Consider the following 21772-nt stretch of genomic DNA (forward strand, 5'->3'; position numbering starts at 1 on the left):
TGGATTTCATTCTAAGTCCTCAAGGCATACAAAGCCCCTGCCTGACTTAACCTGTTACCACGCACCTCCAGCCTCACTGGCTTCCTTGCAAATTTCTCAAATGCACCTTTGCACCTGCTGACCCTGAAAAGCCCTCCCCTCACCTCAGTGACTTAACAGCTCCCCCCGCACTCTTCATCCTCCAATCCCTTCACAGCATTTATCACGACCTAACATTATTTGAAATATTTATTTTGTTCATGTATCACCTCTTTTCTCCATCAGAAGATCAGCTGCTCCACAAAAGCAAGGATTTGCCTGCCTAGTTCACTGCTGTATTCTCAATGCTAAGTGATGCAGGCACACAGCAAGGACTCAGTAAGTATTTGCTGAGTGAATGCATGAACGGGTGCTGCCTAGTCATTTTCTCGTTGCATACGTCTGACCTCCTCTAACCCGAGGCTGAGCAGCCTCTAACCAGAGGCAGCATCTTGTACATCTTTTCATCTTCCTGTACCTCCTAGCCCAGTGGCCAGTTACAAGGGCAAGTTCAGGGCTGGGAAGACAATCAGGTTGCATGATCAGTGGAAGGTGCTGCCTGACGTGCTGTGACAAAAAGGACCCGGAGGCCGGTCTAGGTTTAGCATCATTGATTTGTGTGCCAGGGGTCCGGGGTGGCGTGTAAAAGTGTGGTCCTTGGGACTGCCCAGCCTGTTAACCAGGGGATTCTTGAGGCGGGGGAGAAAGCTGGATTGGCAGGCAGAGCAGGACGGTCCTGGCCAGTCCTAGGGTTTGGGAAGCTCAGGAAACAGGCCACTAACCCACAGGGCAGCTGATGCCAGTGGGCCCCAGGGTACCAGCTGATGCTGCCCCATCAGCCCTCTGCTCCTGGAAAGACCCTCAAGGGAAATGTCAGGGAGTACAGGAGCCCCGCCTCCTGCTCAGCCCACCCACCCCAGCCATGGCTACACAGAGGCTCAGGGGAGCGGCCATTTGTCCCAAAGCTCTCTTGGGCCTGGGGGCAGAGGCAGAAATGGGCCCACATAACTTACAGGGCACCACTTTGCCTTCCCGACAAGATTCCTGGCTACAGAGCTCCACAGGCACTTATCCAGGACGCCCAGCCACTTCCTGCTGCAGGAGACCAGCACGGATGTAACAGGAGGGCACGGGCCCTGGGTCTTTCTGCCCAGCCATGCTTTCCCTTTGCTCCCTGTGCCCCACCAGGCACAGAAACGGTGAAGGCACTGGAGCAGGTGCCCATCGGCGCTACCAGCCTCATTCACTTAAGCTGGGAGAAGGGGCGTCCATGCACTGCCGCCTGCTGCTCCCTGCCGGGAGGGTGGATTACCAGAAGCGCCCTCCCTCGAAGTCTTCGTCCTGACCTGCCGCTCCCAGGTTGGACGCTGTTCCCACCACTGGAGGGGGGGTAGAAGGCCGGCGTGGGCAGGAGAGGGAATGGGGGGAGGGTGGAAGACGGTCGGCGGGACTGCAAGTCTGAAACCCCTTTCTCCTGTTCCTCTCTTTGAAACGCGAGTTGGCGGACTCGACTTCTTATATAACACTACTTTCGCGACCAAAGCACTCTTCACATCTGAGACTTTTCACGACCACCTTGGGGGCAGTTTCAATGCCCCCACTTGCAGGAGGTCAAGGCATTTGCTCCGATAGCACTTGGCTGAGCAGCGGCAGGAAGACCAGAGTTCCCATTTCCACCCCCAGACCAGGGAGCCCTCCTGCACCCACGACGGAGAGTGAGGAAGAAAGAAATAACCAGCCATGCAAAACCCGAAAAAGGAATCCTTTCTCTCCAAAGATTATGAAATCGAAGAGCATTTTGTTGTTTCTTGGACATTCTTCTTTCGACTCGGAGGCCACACAATTCAACAGGCTTCCCATTATTATTATTGTTAAAGTACTTAGTTTAGCTCCTGCCTCCTTTACCAACTTTCACACTGACAGAGAACTCAAGCGTTTACCTGGGCTCAGCCTTGGACGGGGCGAGCAGGTCGCGCGGGCTTCCAGCCTTCTCCTCCCCGGGGCTTGGCTCCAAGGCTCCCGCAAAATCTCGAAATCGCCCCGGATCTGCGCGGCCACTGAGGGAAGCAGCCCGGCTCTGAACAAGCCCAGGCAAGTCCAGGCAGAGTCCGCTTCTTGGTCCTCCCTCCTGCGCGCACCACACGGCCCCGGGGCGAGAGACGCGTCTCTCCTGCCCCAGGAGGGGCAGGTGGAGTCGACTCGCTCCAGACAGGCCGGGCGCCTGCAGCTCCTCCAACTGAAAAGGAAAAGGGCCCAGGTAGGGCAAGGAGGGGCGGTTGGGGGCGGCGCCAGCCCAGCGGAGCAGGGCGGGAGCGCCGCAGGCGCCCGGGTCACGTCGGGGCAGGGTGGGGGGTGTACGCTTTGACAGAGGCCCGGGGCGCGGCGGCGGGGAGCGCTGCTGGGGGACCGGGCGCGCTCGGCCGTGGAGCGGGTCCCCCCGGGCACCGGGTCCCGGGCCCTCCACCGCAGCCGCCCGGCTGGGCTGGTGCTGCCCTGGTGACAGCGCGGACAGCGCAGCGCCCCTCGCCTCCGCCCGCCGCGGGATTCAGGGGCGGGATCCCGGGGCGCGCTCCCGGAGCCGACGACCGGACTCCACGGCCATCGCGACCCATCCGGGAGCTCCTCGCCCCTCCGCGGCGGGACCGAAGCCCGGGCGGGCCGAAGTGGGCCTGTAAGAAAGCAAACAGAAACCACGCGGCCGCCCGCCGCGATGCCCAGCCCGCGGGCCTCTCCCCGGGAAGAGGGAAAGAGAAACCCGCGTCCCGGGCGCGGGCGAGGGAGGTGCCCTGGGTCTGGATTTGCCGTGTCCGCGACATTGCCAGCCTGGAGAGCTAGGAAGCCCTACGCAGCCCCGATTCCAGGAGACGGGAAAGGACTTATAGGGCCAGAAACTGGCACCCCGCTGGGGCCACCGCCCGCCGGCCCGGCGCCCCACCCCCACTCACCTCGCCTCCAAGTTCCGGCGCTGCGGGCCGCTGGGTGTCTGGGCTCGCGCGTCCCGGGGCGCAGAGGCCGGCGGCGGGCATCGCCCAGGCGCGGCGCTCGAGAGTCGGGTGCTACGGGCGGGGACCGCGTGAGGCAGGGCTCGGCTGAGCCGAGGGGCCGGGCGCAGCCCCCAGCATCGGCCTTAAAGGTTCCCGGAGGCACCAACGCAGACTCTGGGAGGCGCCGCACAGCCCACGAAGTGCGCGCCTCCCTTTTCTCCCGTTTCCACGCTGCCCTGCGCGTGGCGCGGGACGCCCCCGGGGTAGATGGGGGCGCACGTGCAGCAGTGGCCCTGAAGACCCCTCTCTGCTGTGCGGAGGGGGCTCCCCAGCCCCTCTCCCTTCCCCAACCACCGTAGATCACACCCAGTCCGACCAGGTTTGGACCTGGGAGACGAACTGCCCCGCGGCCCGCGCGCCCAGGTATGAAGGAAAGAGGAGTTCCCGGGGCCTCCCCATGCGAGCGTTTCTGCCCTCAGGGTTGTTTCAGGACTGAAATCGCTTCCTCCGAAGCAAACCCTCCTCGCAGCCTCAGCGCTTGCGACCCGGCAGGCACCTGTCTCCTCCACAGACGCAAAGCTGACGGCGAAGGTCTTCTCGGCCCCGTGAGACTCATGAGGCTCGCACTGGGAGAAAATGGTCCTTGAGGGGGAAGCAGCCGCTGTCCAGACGGGTAATCCCATTTGGGCACACGGGGGGGGGGGGACAGGAGGAGGCCAGGTGTGAGCTGTCCCCATTGGACAGACGACCGTCCCGAGGCTCACAGGGATGAGTCTGCGTGGAGTTCATGTTCCCAGACTTCCCGGGGTTTCTAGAATAGTCCTAGAGAAGGAAAGAGCCAGTCAGCAGGTGAGAACGCCCAGGTGCATTGGATAGCTGCAGGTCAGGTCTACCTTTCCCCACACCAGCAGTCCAGGGGAGAGGACAATTCCCCGCCCACCCTCGCCCCAGGGTGGCCATCGCCGCGGAGTAGATGGGGTGGGGAAGGCTTTGAGGATCCTGAGCACAAGCTGATGGAAGGGAAAAGGGGGTTCTAATCCTGATTCAGTGTGTGACCTCTGGCAATAATAATAATAATAATAGGGACTTCCCTGTTGGTCCAGTGGGTAAGTCTCCGTGCTCCCAATGCAGGGGGGCCCAGGTTCGATCCCTGGTCAGGGAACTAGATCCCATGGGCATGCCGCAACTAAGACCTGGCACAGCCTAAAGAAATAAACAAATAAATATTTTAAAAAAAATAGTAAAGCTAAGTCACATTGAGTGTTCAGTGTGCCAGGCATCACCCTAAACCCACCCCAGATCATCTCTTTCAATCCTCAAAACAGTCCTATGAGATAGGTACTAGTACTGCCCCATTTTCAGGTGAGAAAATCGAGGACCAGAAGGTAAAACTCGGCCACCATCGCAAGGAGGAGAGTGCGGGGGTGGAACCGGGACCCACATCCATGCCTTTCTGACCCCCAAGCCTCACTCCTTAAGCACCTGCCATCCGGCCTCAATTTGGCGAGTTGCTTAGCCTCTCCAAGCCTTGGTGTCCTCATGTGTACGGACAGCGTGAGGCCCATGGTATGGATTCAATATATATTGGTGGAATGAATGAATGACCCCCCCCCCCCCAGCCCTCAGAGTAACTGTAAGGACTGCAGTAGTGGAGTTCCTGCACGTAGCAGGCACTCCCATGCATTCGTCAGCTCATCAAAGGAACCTCTATGGAGCCACAGGCCCAAGGAAGCAATAGTTTCCTGCTCCAGGTGTATAGACACTTGGGAGCATTTCCAGCTGAGACCTCCGCCCTCATTGGTTCTTTCTTCTCATTTTCTTTTCAAAGCCGCCAAAATGCCTTGCCCTGGGCCACTAACAGATGAATAAGTACACTTGGGAGACACCAGACCCTGGTAACTAGAGGACTGAAATAACCAGATTTGTATCCACTTTTCCATCCAGAGAAGCCAAACCGTATCTAGGCCTCATTTTTTTTGTCTTGAATCATTTTTGTGGAAGTGAGGACCGGCTGACAAAGGCCTCTCCATGTGCCAAAGTCTGTCTCACTACTTCCTACCCCAGGATGTTGAGCCCATTTGTATTTCCCCTAGAATCCATCCAGCACCCGGATGTACACACGCCCCTGACTAACAAGCAAAGGGGCTACGGAGAAAGGGGGCTACAGAAGGAACAAGGACAAGCTTCCATTTATGCCCCCCGCCCCAGACACAGCTTCGAAACAGTGCACCCGGGAGGCATTCATGTCTTAAATCTAACCACCGAGGCCCCAGGTGTGCTGTTCCCCAGTCGGCCTAATGATGATTGATCTTGTCCAAAAATGTGAATTAAAAAATAGGATAACGATGTCCTGGGATTAGATCATACTGACGGTTGCACAATTTTGTGAATCTAGTCATCCCTCCGTATCCAAGGGGGATTGGTTCCAGGACCCGCCTCAGATCCCAAAATTTGAGAATGCTCACCTTCCTTATATAAAATGAGGTAGTATTTGGATATAACCTAGGTACATCTTCCCGTATACATTATATCATCTCTAGATTACTTATAATACCTAGTACAATATAAACACAATGTAAATAATTGTAAATTTAATGTAAATGATGTGTAAATAGTTGCACCAGCAAATTAAAGTTTTACTTTTTTGGAACATCCTGGAAATGTTTCTTTTAATTTTTTTCAATCCACCGTTGGTTGAATTCACAGATACAGAACCTACGGATACAGAGGGCTGACTGTATACTAAAACGCACCAAACTGTATACTTTTAAATGGTGAAATTTATGGTATGTAAGTTATATCTCAGTAGGAAAAAAAGAAAAAAAAGGAGTCACTATTCTTCCTTACCGCCTGGAAATACATGGCATGAACCCAGCATGAAAGCCCCGGCACTCTTGATAAACAGTAACTCCCCTGACACAGAAGATCTAATCCCAGTGTGGGTAACACGAGGGGGTCAGTCATCCTATGGCTGCAGCCATTCTGCTGGGGCCCTGGTTGTGGCCATCTCAGGAACAAGCGGCCACAGGTCCAAGGCAGCCTGCCTTTTATGCCCTCGAATACAGAACTACGGGGAGACAGGGTCCTCCTAGACTGGACCCTGCAGAAGAAAGGGGGTTTGGGGGAGGACTTTCTTCTTTGCAACCCTGCATCTGTGAATGAAAAATGTTGCCTGCCATACAAGTAAGCAAAGGGTGTTGCGGCCACCAAGCCACCATATTACAGGTGTCCTGATGGTGAGCCCTGAGGGAACTCGGGATGGAAGCAGGGTGCCCCCCCCAGCTTCTAGCAGTCAACTACTGCAGTCACCCTGCAACCGTGCACCCTGAAGAACCTCAGGATGAGAAAGCACAGGACACCGGCCCCAGAGAGCTGAGGTGCATATCAAAGGAAAGATTTCAGTGAGCCCAGACTCTTGCCTCTTCCCATACATAGAGAAGTGCTAAAGTCCTGAACTTGAGATGTCTGGTTTTCTTTAACAGTCATCTTTTGATGTTCTGACTACCTGGTCTTTGTTGCAAAAACTCCTAGATCTCTTGGCTTCCCTCTTGCCTCTTTGGAGCAGCCCCTCAGAGCTGAGAGGCTGTGTCCTGGGCTTAAGTCCTCAGAATGTCTGCCGAATAAACTATAACTCTCATCTTTTAGGTTGTGCATGTTTTTTTCAGTCAGCACATCAGAGAGTCATTTGGTGGGGTGATGGTGGACAGGCCAGGGTGGGTACCTGTGTGTATCATGCGGGGGTGTTCCAGGGAGCCTACCTAGCACTTGCGAAGCCCTTGTGTCAGCAAGCACTCTTCAAAGCCCCACCTCTGAATAAGGAAGGGCAACTTGACTTGTTGGGTTGGTGAAGAAATCGCCACCGGATTAAAAAGAGCAAATAAATGTAAGAAGTCAAAATGCTGTACAAAGGGGAGAGTTACTTTTAAGCGTTTACTCATTGCTATGCTGACTGGGCATTTAAACTAAACATAGCTTTACGTTTCTTTTATTTTCCAGCTCCTAAAGTTGCCCTGTGGCTTATGCATCAAATTCACCTTTTTCCTAATTGAGGACAGAGAGAGGTCAACTTATTCTTAGGAGACATCCATCTTTGGAGCAATTGATTGATCGATAGATATTTGATACATACATTATTTAGCTACCATCGATCAAGTCCTTATTATATACGTTACGCACTGTTATGTGTGTTACAGACTTGATCTCATTTGATCCCCCAGCAGGTCTATGAAATCCCTACTATTATGCCCATTTAGCAGGTGATAAACTGAGCCTCAGAGAAGCCTCGGTCCCACGGCCTTATCTAAGATCATACAGCCTCTGAGCAACAGAGCTGGGGTTTGGACCTCTGCTGAATCCCAAAGGCAGTTAACCTCCAAACACAAGGGCACGATTTGACAAAGGCGGCAGGCACGAGGGCACCCCAGCCATTTTTGTTGCGATGAGTGAAAACTCCCCTACCTTGAGTCCAGAGAAGGGAGACTTTGCCCAGGTCTGTTTGCTGCCTGCAGCTTTCATTAAATACACATACCTGCTACCTCCCATGTCTCCCAGTTCAAAGAGGAAAATAGGGCCAGTTTCCTTTCAATGTCTAAACTGACAAGGGCCCCAAGCTCCCCTCCAGAGACCTGTGAGAAGCACAAGGACCCATCCCCCCAAAGAACCCTGGAGCCGCAGCTCACGCCAAGGCTGCCAGTCTCGACGGTTCTTCACTTTTTTTTGGGTCACGTAATCCTGTGAGAATCTGATGAAAGCTATTAACCTTTTCCAAGAAAAAACCCAACAACTCCCATCACACAAAATTTTACTTACAATTTCAGAGGACGCCTTGCCTGCATCCTCCCTATCTCCTCCTCGCATCAAATTTAAAAGGTTAAAAACGGCGTGATGCTGTCCGATAGAACTGTCTGTGATGGTGGAAAAGTGCTACGTCTTTGCGGTCCTATTCGGTAGCCACTAGCCACGTGTGACTGTTGTAATTAAGTAAAATGTAACATTCAGTTCCTCAGTGCATTAGAACACGTGGCTAGTGGCTACCGCATGGAACAACGCAGCTCTAAGTGTATCCGGAGTTAAGCCAGAGCATCAGAGAATTGCCAACCTGGGCCACATCACACGCTGGCTTGTGTTTTAGGGTCTTATGGGAAAGAGACCTAAGACAGGGTTCCCTACCCACTGTGCTTTACTCTAAGACACTGTTCATTACATGAAGCATAATGGGTATTGATAGGGGTCTCCATGACCATCCACTTTGGGGGGCTGGGATACCCAGATGCACCCTGGTAAGGAGACTTTTCTTTGATCACCAAATTGTCCTCTAACTTAGTTCAAGGCAGAAGGCTTTTCAGTATCAAGCCAACCGATGTGCTCTGACGATACTGCAGCCATCTGGATATGAACACGAGGGTGTTTGACAGGTAGTAGCGTGATCGAGTTTGGGCACAATATTTGGAAAGGTCTGATGGGTCACTTGTGCCGGCAGCTCCCAATCGGACCAGAACTAGATCTGGATGGCTCCGTAGACTAATGGCCCGGAGGCTGTCTCTCTGCAGCCACTGGAGACAAGAGGACAGGCCCCTTGGCCCTGCAGCTGCACCTGCTGAGACCTATGGCAGAAGGGAGGGGACTTGTCTGAGCCCATGAGGCTTTCAGGACCTGAAGGCTGCCGGGTCAGTGCCCGCCCGCTCTACTGCCATGGGCCCGGGTCTGGCAGATGCTCCTTCTTGCCCACTGGGTCTAGGAAGGCAACACTGAAGCTGGCTTTTGTTCTGCTCATCCCTCATCAAGGTCACCAATGACCTCCACGTTGCTAAACCCAATGATCAATTCCAAGCCCCCACTTTACATGACGCATCAGCATCGTTTAACAGAGCTGGTCCCTCCCTGATCGTTGAAACTCTTTTTCCTCTCTATTTGGATTTTGGGGTGCCACCGTCTCTTGGTTCTCACCTACTTTACCCACCACTCCTTCCTTCTCAGTCTCCTCTGCTGGTTCCTCCCCTACTGCCACCCTTTTTGTGTTCAAGGACCTCAGGGCTCGGGTCACCTACCCTCCCTCCCTGGGTGATCCCGTCCAGCCTCAAAGCTTATCAATCACATCTATACACTGACAACTCCCCAATTAACATCCGTAGCCACGACCTCCAGCCTCCAATGGCCAAATGCTAATCCAAAGCCTTGCGGGCGTGTAATAAGAATCCAAAAACACGGCACATTCCAAACTACAGTTCTGATTCCACCCTGACTCCCCAGACTCCCCCTCTGAAGCCTCCCCCATCTCCACACATGGCAACTCCTTCCTCCCAGAACTCTGCAGCTCATCCCTGACCTCTGTCTCTCTTCTCCTGCATCCAGTCCCTCAGCAGAGCCTGCTGGCTCCACCTTCAAAATACAGCAGAAATCCAGACCATTCTCTGCTTTTTCTCGTGACTTTCATTGTTTCCACTCTAAACCACCATCACTTTCTTGCCTGGACGACTGTCATAGCTTCCTAACTGGCTTCACTCGGCCCTTGCTCCCCAAGTCTGTCGTTGACCCAGCAACCAGGACGGATCTGTTTAGAATGAAATCCGATCGCGTCCCTCTGCTGCTCCAAACCCTCCAATGGTACCTCACCTTGCTCAGAGTCAAAGCCAGAAAAGCTCAACTGAATCAGCCCCCAACCGACTCTTGACCTCACTTCTTTTTACTGTCTCTCTTGCTGACTCTGTTCCACACTAGCCTCCTTGCTGGTCCTGGAACACACCAAGAAGTCCTCTTCCCCTCCCTGAGGCCAAAGGAACCAGACAGGGACACTGGAGGCCCAAATCCACCATCCTTGGTCACCACCATCATCGTTATCAATGGGCAGTGAGGACCGGAGGCTGAAACCATTAAGCCGGTTTCCATCCTGGCCTCCGGGAGGACATCGGAGGAAATAGCACCAGGGAGGCCCTTAGGCCCATGGTTACAATAGTCATTTCTTACAGTCAAAGGGCCATGGAGGGAAAAAGTGATAGTCCTCTTCTAATTCAGAAAATATTAACATAAGCGCTTTCTTTTTTTTACTTTTTTTATTTTTAACTTTTTTTTCCCTTTGGCCGCACCACGCAGCTTGAGGGATCTTAGTTCCCCAACCAGGGATCGAACCTGGGCCCCCTGCAGTGGAGGCACGGAGTCCTAACCACTGGCTGCCAGGGAATTCCCCAAAGCACTTTATTTCTGACATAGATAACTACGTTATTCTATTGATTAACTAGAAAGGAAAAAGAAAAAAAAGAAAAAGAAAGGAAAAGTCAACCGACGCCAGTAGGAAATGTGGATTGTTTTACAGAAGAGAGGGTTATCCTTGGGGGTTGAGTTGAACAGAATTCCACACTTGGGCTTTGAGGTTGTTGAGTGGCGCATACTCTAGAAATGCCGAGGACAGGTGGGGCCCCTGTGAAATGGGACAGATTCTAAAAAGACGCAGTAATTGGTGGAAGGGGCTGCTCACCTAAAGTAAGTCTACCCTAAAGGATAGCTGAGATCAACGAGAAAGCCAGAAAGGCTCCCAGATCCTAGACTACGTAAGCATCTCGAACACGAGGACCACAGGAATGATTCTCACCCATGATGCACCGGACCGTTGTCCTGAGTGGGACCCCTTCTCTGAGCGGCCGCAGCAACATCCTCAATCCCTTGGATGGATGCTGCCAAGTTACGTATTTACCGCCGTCGCTCCTTTCACTGTAGTTTGCTGCAGGTTAGCATCGCCCTGTCTTTCTATAAATAGGAAGAATGCTTAGCACAGCCCTCAGAAAACCATGTGTTGCAAGCATCTGGAAGAGACGAGCGGCACTCACGGGGCTTCTCTGCTGGAGCTGTGTCTCTCCCACTTGCCTGGTAGGAACGCCCCAGGAGAGCAGCCACTTTTGACCTCCGGGGACCTAGAGAAGCCAAGAAGCAAAGCAGTTGTGAAAAACAACCCAGTTCCAGCACCAGGTACGCAAGGAGGCGGCCTGCAGGTGCTGGCAGGTCTGTTCAAGTCTCCCTCACCAACCTTCTCTCCAGAGGGGGATTTTGCCAGGAGGAACCTCTGAAAATTTCTAGGTTGGAAGAGAGAGACGGGTCAGACGCCACAGAAACGTGGCGCTCAGGCAGCCAGGCTGAGCAGAGGCGCTGAGTGGAGGCTCCTTGGTGACCCGGGGTCCCTTTGAGCCTCCGGGGTAGCCTGGGAGGCCAGTGGGGTGAAGGCAGTAGGGGAACATCAAAGACAAGCTGGGCGCATTTCACATTTTTATCGTGAGCCAGCCCTATCTCACTCCTTCTGTTTTGAAGAGAAACCTAATTTGTACTTTTCTTTAAAAACCATTTATGTCCGGTCTAGCCCTTGTTGTCAAATAAGCACGTTTATTACACAGACGGAAGCCTGGTATCTCTGAGACCTTGAATGGACTATTTACAATATTGGGGCTGCAGGGCAAGGTGACCTTCAGACCACAAAGGGGCAGTGCCTTGCACGTGGCAGGGCCTTTCAGAGGACATGAGACATCCAGGCCATTGCCGTGTCTTAGGGGACCTGGGAGGTTACAGACTGAAGAAATGTCAAAACAGGATTAGAAAAATGCATTTTAAACATTTAAAATTTAATGCTTTAGAAGTAAGACAGAGAAAGGCAAACATCATATGATAGCCCTCGTATGTGGAATCTAATAAAAAATGATATAAATGAACTTATTTACAAAACAGAAACAGACTCACAGATTTCAAAAACAAACTTGTGGTTACCTAAGGAGAAACATGGGTGGGAGGGATAAATTGGGAGCTTGGGATTGACAATATACACGCTACTATATATAAAATAGATAACCAACAAGGACCCACTGTATAGCACAGGGAACTCTACTCAATATTCTATAATAAGCTAGGTGGGAAACGAATCTGAAAAAGAATGAATCTATGTACATGTATAGCTGAATCACTATGCTGTATACCTGAAACTAACACAACATTGTAAATCAACTGTACTCCAATAAAAATTTAAAAAAATAAAATAAAATTGAATGCTTTTAACACACGACTCAAATATGAGAGAATTGAGCTGTTTGCTAGAAATGATCTAAAAAATCTAAAAACCTTTTTGAACATGAAGCCCAGGCCAGAGGCCTCACTCCCAGCAGATAGATCCTGAAACAAGTTGCCCCCAGAAATCAAGTGACAGGTATTGACAGGTCACTGCAGTAGGAATGTGAGCCCCAGCATGGGACAGGTCAACTTCTAGCTGCGTTCCTAAATTCAAGAATGGCCAGCTCTCCCTGGGAATTCTGTGAAATTTCCTTGGACAACAGAGGCGCAAACGACCCATCAAGCCCATTCTGAGAACAGCGAACAAGGAAAGCGACAGCGCACCCCTTTGTATTGTGTTCCACAACCTTTCTACGAGGCCAAAATGAAGTGTGGGCAGACCTAGGAGATGACACAGATCCTGAATGGCAGGGAAATTTCTAGGTGAACTTTCTGTTTCATGCGTCAAAACACAATGCAGAAAAACTCTTCTGCCTGAATGCATGGGACCGAGTAAAACGCACACCCCCAATTCCGCAAACGCCCAGCCCCACAGTGAGAGGCTCGTTTCCTTCCTGCGTCCTCGGGCGCCCTCTGCTGGAGGGATCCTGAGTTACAGCACTAATAACCAGACTGGCAACCGCCAGACTCCAGGGGCCCCGATTTCCCGGAATTGCAAAGAGGAACAACTATAAACGAAGCCCCATGTTTTCTCCCCTGGACACTTTGCCCAGTGAGCCAGAGGTGCTGCAAACCTGCTCAAAGGTAGGGTTCAGTTCCCGGAGCAGCACTTCCTGACGTCCAGTAAGTTTTGCCCATGGCCTTTAGGACCTCAGGTCTGTGTCACCTCCAGGTCCCCCATCTCCTTACCTTGTCCTGTTTCACTGGAGTCGGGGCACTCGAGGGGTCCAGCGCTGACGACTTCATCCTCGTCTCACATGCTGGCCGAGACACAGCCCAGGGACGCGCAGGCCTGCCCTGAGCTTTCTGTCTCCTTGGGCAAGTCGGTTAATCTCTAGGCCTCCCGGTCCTTGCCTCTGAGCTCGGGGCTGGCATCAGATGATTTCAAAGTACCTTTCATTTGTGGGGCTAAAATTTGCACTCATAAGAGGAAAGACAGGTTCTGAACCTTAATCAGATCTGCAGAGGATGGGCACAGCAGAGAAACCGCTGACTCTGCATTGGGTGAAAAGCAAAAACGGTCAGTGGGGGAGTGCCATGGGTCAGGACCTGGCCCTGGGGCCCTAGGGTCCCAGCAGCACCTTGGAGCCTTTTCCCGCCACCCCAGCCTGCCTCCTGGCCCTCCCTGCCTGCGGGATTTGGGGTACTACTCCTTAACCAGGTGGGGGCACCTCCAATGTCCCATTTCCTGCTGAAATCCAGGCCCGCCATTTGCTCTCATGGCCCTTACCTTTGCCTTATACCTTAGTCCTTGCAGGAGCCCCAGGGACTTGGCTGGCCAGTTGGCTCTGCCTGGAGGGCGCAGGCAGTCCCCCGAGAGCTGCCTGTCCCCATGTCCTTGGCAGGAAGACTGGCAGCCTCAGCACTGCGCCTGTCCCAGGCTGAGCAGGGAGGCTCCTCGTGTCAGATCTGTGCAGGCCCCCAAACTGATGACATCAGCAGGGAGCAGGGTCTGCAGGCCCCATGACCCCTGACCCCTGCCATCTCCCCCTCCTCCTCCCCCTCTGCCATCTCCCTCCCCCTCCCAGCACAATGCAGGCTCCAAGGGCAGCCTCCAAGGTGGAGACTCAAGCCAGCGATGGGAGGAAGCAGCCACCAGCACCCAGGCTCTCCCCGCAGAAGTCCAGGGTCCCGGACAGTGAGAGGCACTGGTCTCCGAACTGTCTCACAGCTGCAAACAGCCCCGGAAGAGCAGGCTCGTGTGTGCAGTGTGACATCACTTCCCATCTTGCCAGGAGACAGGGCTTTTGCCAGGAACAGGCCCCAGGGGATGAGTCGGGCAGCATTTTCATGCCACTGGCATAAATGAAGACCTGCACCAGAGGCTGCTGTTCTGGGCAGAAGGTGCTGTCTGGGCTCCCTGGGGCTGCCTTCTCTATCCCCAGCCCCTGCCTCCTGCCACCTCAGCCCCTCACATCACCCAGGAGGGTCAGCAGCTACCAGACCCCACCCACATCTGCTGGCCCTGCTTCCCTCTGTAGGGGAAGCTGGACTTCTTCCACATCCAACTTTAACCTTCTGCAACTAACTCGACACTGGGAAAAACCCTTTCTGCCAGCGCCTTTGTGCCTCAGTCTGTCTCTGGAGGCTTTCCCAGACATCCTGAGTGATGCATTCAAGAATACGTCCCGAGAAGGTCCCTCTGCCCTCACCCAAGAGGATGCCTGGGCTGGGAATCCCTTCTTACCTCCCCCCCACCCCAATTGGGAAGACAGTCTCACTTTCCAGACCGGTGTTCACGATTCAGAGCTGGAGGTCCAAAGCCAGGGCCCAGTCACAGCATCCCTGGGCTCATCCCAAAGGCTTCATTAACCTCCCATCCCTTCCGAGGTGCCACACATCTTGTTCTTCTAGGGAGGTTTCGGCAAATCACGCCTCACTCTTGCTGGGTGCTCCATACAGAAGCGCCTGTGAAAATGGCCCATCCAAGGATGCGCGAAGCCGGTCTGTACAAGAGCCTCCGTTTGTCATCCTTCCCAACCGGGGAGGCTGCCTCCGGCCCCAGCCCTCAACTCCGATGAAGTAGAGTCGTGCAGAAAATGTTGTATAAATAAAGCCCGAGACTCACTCACTGCACCAATCAGGGACCGAGTCCTGTCTCGGCGCTGGCTGCGCGCAGCCGCCGGGAGGTGGCCGTCGGGACGCGAGCGTGGCAGTGGCGCGCCGCCCGCCAGCCCGGAGCAGTGGTGCAGGGCCTCTGCACCGCCCGCTGCTGCAGCCCCGCGGCAGCCAGCACTGCTGACTTGGCCCGGGCGGCGGGGAGGGCGGGGGAGGGCCTGCAGCAGCTTGGGTTCCAACCGCCCCTGCGCAAGGAGACCCGGAGAACCAGCAGCACGGGCTCCGCGGGCCAAGGCCGGGGCAGGTGACGGGCTGGGAGAGGAGAGCGCGCGGGAAGCACTGAGTCAGCACTGGTGCATTGCGAGCCGCCGCCGGGGAGCCTGGGACCGAGACGCACACCCGCTCCTGCCCCTCCAGGCACACCTCCCACCGAACTTAGGGACCAGCTCTAGTCTCACTGTTTCCCTGCCACAATCGCAGGGCTAGGATGCGCCTGCTCTAAGTGATCTGGGGGATGGAAAGAGAGAATTCTTTTTAAAGATCAACCCAGGCCCATGGCAGCCCCTAGGTCTGACCCGTGGGCCGGGTGGGGGAGAGTTTCTTCCTGCTCCCACCCTCCGGCAGCCCCTGGACTAGTGGGTCGGGCCTGGCGGAAATGGGGAAAGGGTAGTGGTCGTCATCAATTGCACTGGATTTTCTGCCTGAGGAAAACCTTGGGAAATGCTGGTCCCTTGCTGTCCAGCATGGGGCCAGCTCTCGCCATACCAGCTCCTCAGCAGCTGGCTTCCCCATTCTACTCCCTGAGAGATGAGGGCGTCCAGGGGCCTGCAGGGGCTAAGACCCACCTGTCCATCCCTGAGGCTCTTGCGCCCCTTTGCGCCACTTCTTCCCCGACCGCCTTGATGGGGTCCCTTTGGCCCCGACGGCACCTCAGAGGGAAGGAGAGCTCTCACAATGAGAAGCTTGTAGAAACCCCTTTTTTCATCTCATATTGGTAGTGCATGTCATTCATCTCACAAGCTCCAGTGATGTCTGAGGGCTGGGCTCTGGGGTCACCTGCTCCCCTTGGGGCACATTTGTGAAGTTCCTGTCTCACCTGACCTCCCCTTAGGGGACCAGAGACTAGTGGATGTGGGTGGGATGCTGGGGCCAACAGTGGCATTTGCTTTGCAGCCACGGACAAGAGTCCTTTCTCTTGGCTAATTCCAGATATAAAGGAAATAATTCCAGATGTAAAGGAGGCTCGTTTGTCATCCAGGCAGGGGAGGGAGGCACTGAATGGGAGAGGAGTTTGCCTGGGCATGCCAGCTCTAGCCTCTCGCTCCCCGGGGCAGAGAGCCTGCTGACACCTCCATCCCACTGATAAGGGAAAATTCGTCAAGGTTTGTCCAAACAGCACATCCTAGCAGCTTTCTGGGGGGAGGGGCAAGTTCTGCCTGTTGCACCAATGAGGCTCCATCATCAGCACCACACGATACTGACCACCAAAGACCCTAGTGTGCGGGACCCCAGTGATTCATCTGGGTACACCAGGCTCAAAGTGTTCCACATCCAAGGAGGTCAGTCTGGAAGAATTAAGTTGCTCTATGTCTCAGGAGGCTGTGCAAGCCCATGCCACAGATCTGTGAGCCGAGGTCAAAGATGGTGTTAAAGACACAGGGAATATATAGAAGCGGGTGGAGTGAGTCAGAGAGACAGGGATTTTGAAAGCAGAGAAGTATCAAGGTACTCCTAATTTGGGGGAGGTTTGTTTTCACCTGCAGAGGGCTTTTCCAATCTAGGCAATTATGTGGTCTAAGACCCTATAAAATATCTGTCTATGAGCCCGAATTTTCCCAAATGCCTGCAGAGGTTTCAATGGGACCACCTCCCATGCCCCAAGGAGCTTCAGCTGTTGCAGCCCCTGCCAGAGGGCAGGCAGGGTTTTCTAAAGATGAGCCTCCAAGTCTGGCTCCAGTCTACAGCAAGACCCAGAACACAGTGCAGAACCCACAGAGGTCATGGCACGCTGCCAGCCTTGGCCCAGTTGCTGTTTCAGGGACTCGCCTGGATAACTTATATCTGAGAGGTTTGCTGCACATCCTTAGAGCAGATTTAGTGAGAGACCTAAAGTTTTTTTTTTTTTGGTAAAAAGATACCGTTTTGCTTTGGGGAGAACTGCACAGGAGCTCAGCCCATCCAGTGCCCGGGACCACCTGGGCACATGCCACATGGCCCTGCGTGGTATCACCCCCAATGCAGACCTGGATCCAGGCACTGCACGTCCCGGAATGCCACGCCAGTGGTGCCAGCCTTGGCGCTCCTCCAGCCGGCACCTACTGAGGCAGCAACTGCCTCTGGGGCGGCCCTTTGGCCAGATGGGGAGGAGTCTGGTGCCGGAGACCAGAGTTCAGACACCCTGGGCTCCTTGTGCATTTCCCCCGGAAAGAGCCACTGCCCCAAGTGTGCTTTCTGCTGCTTCTGTGCGAACCCCATCCCCATCTAGATGGGCGTCTTCTGGAGCCCCCCCCCACAATGGCCTGGCACCCCGTGCATCATAATTCAACACCCACTACTAACACATCAGTGAATTCATCCGTTCTTAAATGCTACAGCCTCTGCCCCTGCGGTCGGAAATCATTGTTTCAAATTTCCCTCCAAAGCACATCTCAATAAACCCACAAGAAGAAAACCTCCACCACCACCCCGCCCCGTGAATAAGGCAGTGAAGGCTGCCTCTGTGTTCCCAGGGTTCAAGCCAGGCTAGAAAGATCAGAACAGAGATCAGACCAGAAATCTCCAGCCCGATTCCACACGGCTTAAAGAGCCAGTTAACCAGTCACAAACGAACGCACGCACGCACGCGCCGAGGCAAGGACTACGCTTAAACTCATCAGTGAGTCTGTGGGGTCTCCCCGTGCCCAAGCATGTGAACCAACCCGAAGTCAGGTCCTGAACGCACTTTGGATTTCGCCCAGGGCTCGGCGCTCCCCAGTCTGAGTTACCCAACGGGCTGACCCGAGAGTGGGTATCCCTTTCTCTCTCCTCCTCCCCCCGCTACTGAGGTTCTGCAGTCACTTGAAGGAGAAAGATTTCGCAGTACGGCATTCTTAAAGCTGCAGTGTCCAAATTCTCCTTCAAACCCCAAGTGTCACAGACATCAGCGCACTTACCGGGGTCCTTTGCAGAGGGTGGGTGGGCAAGGAGGTTGGGCATGGGAGGCTTGCTTGGAGAAGCCAGGCGGGTGGGAATCAGAGACTCAGGCTCTAGCGAGGGTAAAGAGGAGAGGCAGACTGCACCGTGATAGCCTCTGCAGTTAAACCAGGTTGCTGGGACTGCAGCACGACTGCAATGGAGTAGTTTTTTTTAAATCACAAAACCACCACCAGAATTGCCTCCACAAATTTATATTCATCGTAGCTGAATTAAAACACAAGGTGCAAACATAAAACCAACATGAGAAAGAAACCGAATTAAAAAATAATAATTCGAACAGCATTTAAAAATTATTTGGAAAATTTTACTCCTGTGAGCAACTGACTCAGCTTTCCTTGCACGGAAAGCCATGCGGGGAGGGACCTGGATGAACTTCATGGAGCCCGGAGTTGCTGTAAAGTGCAGGGAGAGGGCTTCAGCTTCTTAGAAAAGAAAGCTTTTTTAAAAACCCAAAGAAAAGGGAATCGTTCTGCCGGCTACCTAAGGAGCGGGTAAAATGAGCTGATGATCCAGCATCAAGAAACCCACACACCCCTCCCGGAAAGTTACCTCTCTCCTCTGCTCAGCGGCTGCCGGCTGCCGTCCTGCCCCGATGCCGGCAAGTTGCAGACTTCTGCTGGGAAGGCAGGACCCAAAATAAGAAGTGTCAGCTGGGTCCTTGCACCGAAATGATGCCAGGAGTCAACGCTGCAGGCGCGGGGATGGTCTCTCCCCTTCTCCCTCCCCCATCCTGGTTTAATTTAAACCCCTGACACTGCAAGATGCCCGCTCCTACAGAGGCGCATCTCCAAAAACCCTCCTTACCACCAGGTCCAAGGCTTTGCTCCACCTCCCACATTTGTTCACCTGAAGGTGCTTTTCCGGCAAAAGAAAAAAAACAACGAAAAGAAGACAGGGACTGCAGAATCCTTAATTCCTTCCTTCCTGGGACCACATTTTAGAGAAGGTGTGACTTGTTCAGAAGTTTGAGAACTGCAGCCTGATGCCCAGGAAGGAGCAGAAGCAACGAGTGACAAGTCTGCTTTGCTTCAGACAAAAGTCTATACCATCACTTTACCAAAAAAAGGACAGAGGTAGACACAGGGTAAGAAGAATAGGAAAATTCCTCTCTGTCTGCTGGCAAATTTTCAACAGTTTGGGAAAATCTCTATTTTTGCTTTCCCTTCAAGAAAATCCCGTTTTAAAAATTGGCAGGCACATGAAATGTACAAGATGGCCACAAAGTGTAAATTTTTGTTCTGATGTGTCTGTGATTCTTAAAGTTTCTGCTCCTACCTCTGTGAAAGTTAATATCTTTTAAGATTGAGATAGGGATTTAATTGGGAAAATTCTAGGAAAGAGCAGTACTTTAAATGCAGATACGGTTGAAATAGCACATCCTAATATAATCTACGAGAGATAAAGCAGACTAGATAAATTGAGATGGAGAGCAGGGTGAGGGGAGAAGAAGGGATTCCCAGATTTTGAACTTAATGCAGACTGAGAGTCTGAGAAAAGTCAATGAAGGAGAAAGGCAGGGAGAAAAACTAAGACTCCTAAACCAATTGCTCAGAAGGACCAACTGCATCAAGTTCATGTACATTTCATTACTGAAGTAAAACCTGCTGTGTGACTGGTTTCTAAACAGACCCAGGGGGAAGGCTGTGCTGCCGGCATCCTGCCTGGGGCACACAGGGCCACCCTGCTGCAGTGCGCCAGCGCTGAAGTGGGCACCGCATCCGCCGGCCACTCACCCACTTTCCTGGCTCTCAGGCTTTGGCAGACAGGTAAGGCTGTGCGGCATGGGCTATGCTGGCAGGCAGACCCAAGGACCAGCCACGGTCAGGCTGTTGGCACCCTCCGTGCTGCACCCCTTGTTGTGGCAGGGGTGGCCGCAGACTCACGGAGGGTCCCCGTGGAAGGGACCCCAGAGAGCACACAGCCCCATCCCCCCATTTCACAGACAGGTAGTCCTGACACCCAAGAAACGGCAGGGCCTCACGCAAGGTCACCTGGCCAGTGAGAGGCAGAACCTGGATTCGAATTTGGATCTCCAGATCCTTGGTCCTGTGAACTCCGCCCTGTATTTGCCATCCCCCTGCCCCTTAGGTGAGCCCACTTCCTCTCCCCTTCTTCATATGACCTTGAGGATCGCCTCTCTGTTCTGTGAGTCAATTTCCCCTCCCTAGATGGTATGCAGACTTAGGCCAAGGAGTTTCAGCTCTTTGAAAATGGGAAAAATACCAAGTCATTTTCTCGCCTTCAGAGGCAAGACCATACTTAAGGCTTAGGAACCAAAGCAAGTGTTTTTCAGTCTCCTCCGATTTTGAGGCCTACAGGGTCATCTGCACTGGGGCTCCTGGAGCAAATTGCCTCAAACGTGGTGGCTTAAAACAACAGAAGTTTATTGTCTCACCGTCTGGAGGCCAAAAGTCTGATATTAAGATGTCAGCAGGCTGGTTCCTTCTGGAGAATTCGGTCCATGCCTTTCTCCCGGCTTCTGCCGATTGATGGGAATTCTGGGCATTCCTTGCCTTGTAGATGCATTGCTCCAATCTCTGCCTCTCACTGGCCAGGTGACCTTGCGTGAGGCATGGTCTTCATGTGCGTGGCCTTCTCCTCTGTGTGATGTCTTCCCTTCTCATTTGTCTCTTCTCGTATAAGGACACTTGTCATTGGGTTTAGGGCCCATCCTAATCCAGCATGATCTTGTCTTGAGTCCCTTAATTATATCTTCAGAGACCCTTTTTCCACATAAGGTCATCACAGGTTCCACATCTGTTTTCTGTGGTGGGGGGCGTCCTTCAACCCACTGCGTTGTGCATTGAAAGTTTTCACATGAGCGGCACCGGCAATGGAATATCACGGTCTGATCCCATCCCAGTCTCTGGAGCTGCCGTAACACAGAGCCCTTTAATGCCATTTGCAGCAACATAGTTGGACCTAGAGATTATCATACTAAGTGAAGTAAGTCAGACAGAGAAAGACAACTATCATGTGATATCCCTTATATGCGGAATCTTAAAAAAATGATACAAGTGAACTTATTTACAAAACAGAAGCAGACTCACAGACTTTGAAAACAAACTTATGGTTACCAAAAGGGAAAGGTGCAGGGAGGGGGGGAATAAATTAGGAGTTTGGGATTAACATATACATACTACTATATATAAAATAGATAACCAACAAGGACCTACTGTATAGCACAGGGAACTCTACTCAATATTCTGTAATAACCTATATGGGAAAAGAATCTGAAAAAGAATGGATATATGTATATGTATAACTGAATCACTTTGCTGTACACCTGAAACTAACACAACATTGAAAATCGACTATACTCCGATATAAAATAAAAATTAAATTAAAAAAAAAGAGAAGTTTGGAAGTCCAGTGGTTAGGACTCTGCACTTTCACTGCCAAGGGCCCAGATTCGATCCCTGGTTGGGGAACTAAGATCCCACAAGCCTTGCGGTGAAGCCAAAAAAAAAAAAAAAAAAAAGGAGTTAAGAGCTACGTGTGCGTAATGCTTGGCCTCTAAGTGCTCTATTTGTGTCGACTTAGTTAATTCTGTCAACAACCCTCTGTGGTAAGTACTGTCATCATCAACCCCATTTTACAGTCAAGGAAACTGAGGCACAAAGAGGTTTAGGCCACACAGCTACTGAGGAGCAGGATGGAGGCCATCTGGCTCCAGAACCCGTGCCCTTAACCACACTTCTGCTCAGTCGTGCTGGGGTTGCAGATCCTTCTCTCTCTCTCAACTTGACACCATTGATTTTCTATCCAACCCACATCTCTGCTTTGTTTCGTTTACGGGTATTTACTGGGCATGT

General features: G+C 52.8%; 1 long non-coding RNA gene across 1 annotated transcript; it reads left to right on the forward strand.

Annotated features, from left to right (window-relative positions):
- The first annotated feature begins 1886 nt into the window (after window positions 1-1886).
- LOC132437138 (uncharacterized) lies at window positions 1887-5622 on the forward strand. Its single transcript, XR_009521970.1, has 4 exons — window positions 1887-2275; window positions 3482-3675; window positions 4831-4897; window positions 5096-5622. It is a non-coding gene; the product is annotated as an uncharacterized lncRNA (long non-coding RNA).
- Window positions 5623-21772: the final 16150 nt, after the last annotated feature.

The sequence above is a fragment of the Delphinus delphis genome, chromosome 1 (genome assembly GCF_949987515.2).
Source record: "Delphinus delphis chromosome 1, mDelDel1.2, whole genome shotgun sequence".
Taxonomy (NCBI): Eukaryota; Metazoa; Chordata; class Mammalia; order Artiodactyla; family Delphinidae; genus Delphinus; species Delphinus delphis.